We start from the raw sequence: 3,755 nt of genomic DNA, 5'->3' as shown, positions 1-3,755 counted from the left end.
GGCCTTTGCGGCCCAACGCCGGGAGCGGCGCGGGGCGATCCGCCTGCGGCCCGGCGACTTCGCCGCGTTCCTGGGCCCGCGCGCCGTGGCTGCGAGCGCTCGCCGAGCTCGGCAGAACCTCCCGGCTCTCGGAACTCGTTCGCCTCCGTCGTTGTCCCTCTGACACCTTCCGCCCCCTAAACGTGGCCCTTCCCCACGACCGTAATTGTTCTCCGGAGGCTCAGCGCTGCTCTGACCACCGCCTCCCCTTTTTAAAGGGCCTTCCCACTCGCCTGCTTGGCCCCCGCGGTGGCGATGCGGGGCCCTCCGCATTTGGGGAGATCACAGACCCCGCCCCTGACCCGGAATAGGGATAACTGGACAATGGGACGGAGACCGGGGGGGGGGGGGTGCAATTATGTAAATTGCTCGTTTGCATAGGTCGCAGCCCTCTGCCATACCTCGTGGCTGTAAATGAAAGTGTAGCTAGAGGTCCTGTAAGTGACCGGCTTAAAGAGAATTCTATTAATTTATCCCAAAACGTAGGCATCTCTTCCAGAGGACTCCTGGGATAGGCTGGTGTACCGCAGGTGTAACGGAGATCTTGCTTCAAATCTTACGCGTTAGCGCTCAGCACCTACTACGTGTTAGATAGACAGTGTTGCATACAGTGGCCGCCGGCCCCGTATGGCTCTTGCGCACTTAAAAATTGGCTAGTCCCCATCAGGATGTGCTGGTTGGAACTCATTGATGGATGTGTTCCTTACCAAAAGTGACGAAGACATCACACTGGTAATTTATCTTACTGAAGACCTGCTGAAGGGATCATATATTTTACACAGTGGGATGAATAGTAGTTTCACCTGTTTTTCTTTTTTTGATGTGAATGCTAGAAGGATTTTAAGGCCTTATGTGGCCCAAATTTTATTGCTATTGGACAGGCTGCCCTCAGGCCCACATTCCCTGATACAAATGTGGAGATGGGCATTGTAACTGGCCGCATTTTAACAGATGGAGACTCTAACCTCCAGCAAGTGGGCAGCTAATAAGTGAACTAAGATTAGAGCCCCAGGTCGTCTGGCTTCGGGCCTGGGTGCTGTCAGTCACCTCTGTGCTCACATTTTGATCATAAATCCGCCGCAGATTGGCTTGGAGTTTGGCCTAAACGTAGAATGTTCATAGGCAAAATTAGGAAATGAAATGCTTTGGGCAGACCTCCATAAAAACGTTTCTTACACGCTTCATACTGTGGACAACAGAGCTCCCCCTGAACACACATAAAGGCTTTTTGGAGATAATCCTCTGTGAAAAGGATGGCTTCCCGGGGTGAAAATAGGCAGGAGCAGCGGGAATTTGTGGGCAGGTAAAACTTTTAGCCCCTCCTGCTGTCCTTTCAATCTGTCAAGACTAGATGGTCTTCTCCAACAGCAGATTTGTCTGATTTTCACCAATCTTTTTTAATTACAAAAAGTGGTATATGCATGTGGTTCATCCAGCAGAGAGCATAGCAACGTATACAGTAGACAGAATCTCTCTCCCATACCTGTCCCCAAGCAGGTATTTCTTATTCATCAGAAGAATTTTTTATGCGCCTCCAAGCCAAGACTCCCTTATTTACAAAAATGGTAGCATGCTATACACACCTACTTTACCTTGCCTTCTTTACGTAATATATCATGAAGATATTTTATGGCAATATATACAGAGGTCCTTGCTATTAATTTTTTTAAATGTTTTTATTTATTTTTGAGAGAGAGAGAGAGAGCGTGAACAGGGGAGGGTCAGAGAGAGAAGGAGTCACAGGATCTGAAGACAGGCTCCAGGCTCTGAGCTAGTCGTCAGCACAGAGCCTGATGTGGGGCTCGAACCCACGAACCATGAGATCATCACCCTGAGTCGAAGTTGGACGCTTAACCGACTGAGCCACCCAGGTGCCCCTTAATTTTTTAATATTTATTTTTGAAAGAGAGAGAGAGAGTGAGAGACAAAGTTCAAGTGGAGGAGAGGGGGGAGAGAGAGGGAGACAGAATCCAAAGCAGGCTCCAGGCTCTGAGCACAGAGCCCAAACTGTGAGATCATTATCCGAGCCAAAGCCGGACGCTTAACGGACTGAGCCACCCAGGTGTCCCCCTTGCTATTTTTTCTCAGTCCCCCCAAAACTTGATTGCTGAGATGTGCTTCAATTTATTTAACCAGCTCTCTATTGGCGGACACTTAGAGGTCCAGTCTTTTGCAATTAAACATTGATCCATTTGGAACTGACTCGGTATGTGGGATAAGGGATGGATCCAAATTCTTTTTGTTCCAGATGGCTACATGGTTTGCCACATTGGTTGAAGGGTTCACTTGTAGGGTCTGCATTTTGTTCCAATGATCTATCTCTTCATGCTCCATTGCTGGTTTGTTTTTTTTTAATCTGGAGACATAAACTCTTGTCAGGGATAGTGTTTCACACTTTGTTTGCAGCACTAGAAATCTTGGAGCTAATATGTCAGCCCATGTTAAGCAATGGTATAGTATCATGTGGTATGCATTTTCTGTGGGCAGATTTTTTATTTTCCCTCTGCCCTGATTATTTCTACAATGTGTTTCCTTTTTGTAGGACAAGTCAGGATATACATATACCTTTGTTTAAAACTCTGTTTGCAAGTAACAGAAACCAACCCGAAGTACCTTAACCAAAAGGGAAGAACTATAACATAGGTTCCAGAAGCTTCTCACAAAAGCTAGTAGCAGGCATACAGCTACAGCAACGAAGTAGACCCAGGAGTTGAAAAGCTTTCGGGAACTCAAAGGTACTCTCTGTATCCATCTGTGATTTTACCCCCACTCCGTATCTGCTTATCTGTGTATCTTTCTCTACTGGCCGGTTCTCTCTGCTTTTCCATCTACACAGGGGAATACAGCCATCCCCCTGTTCAGGTAGGAAGTCTGCCCAGCGTGGAGGTCAGAGCCCAAACAAGGAAGGTGGGACACAGTCCTGCAAAGTCAGGCAGCTGATTATACATTCAAGGGGACCCTGCTGTATTGAGGGCCATGGAAGCCACGTTCCTCAGTGCTGGTGAATGGGGTTACAAATACAGAGAGGAGAAAAGAAGGCTTGAGTGGTAAGATTGGAGTTGGAGGTATTGATGTGAACCTAAGGCGTTCAATGTATATAAAATATATCTCTGTACGTATACTTCCCAGCTCTGTCGGCCAAAAGAACCCTGGAGCAACAGCTTTATGTCCAGGAGAACACCTACCACGCAGATCGAAACACCATTTTCCACTAAAAGGAACCAGGGCTCCTCCAAGAAATACCTGATTTCATGGTTGGGACAGAGAAAGTATGTGTGAGCCTGGACCTTCTTGTTGTGCCAAAAAATATGAAGATGCTCAGAGGGAGGCATTTCAAAGGACAAAGTAGTCTTCTTGAAGGGACTCCCGTTGACCAAATCTGGGAAATTGGAACATCAAAATAAATAATGATAGTAGGAGATTGTGTCCCATGGAGTAAAATAGAATCCACGAGTCCACACTGATGTGTTTTTTTAATTAATAAGTGAGGAGAAGAGACAGGTCTTCCTCAGGATGGAATGCAACTAAAAATTTAGAAGGAATAGGGGCTCCTGGGTGGCTCAGTGAGTTAAGAATAGATGGACTTTTGATTCCAGCTCAGGTCATGATCCTAGGGCCGTGGGATTGAGACCCGCATCAGGTTCTGTGCTGGGCATGGAACCTCCTTAAGATTCTCTCTCTCTCTCTCTCTCTCTCTCTCTCTCTCTCTCTCTCTC

This window comes from Suricata suricatta, chromosome 9 (assembly GCF_006229205.1).
Source record: "Suricata suricatta isolate VVHF042 chromosome 9, meerkat_22Aug2017_6uvM2_HiC, whole genome shotgun sequence".
NCBI classification, from domain to species: domain Eukaryota; kingdom Metazoa; phylum Chordata; class Mammalia; order Carnivora; family Herpestidae; genus Suricata; species Suricata suricatta.
The sequence above is the reverse complement of the archived record's forward strand: the minus strand, read 5'-3'. Positions refer to the sequence as shown.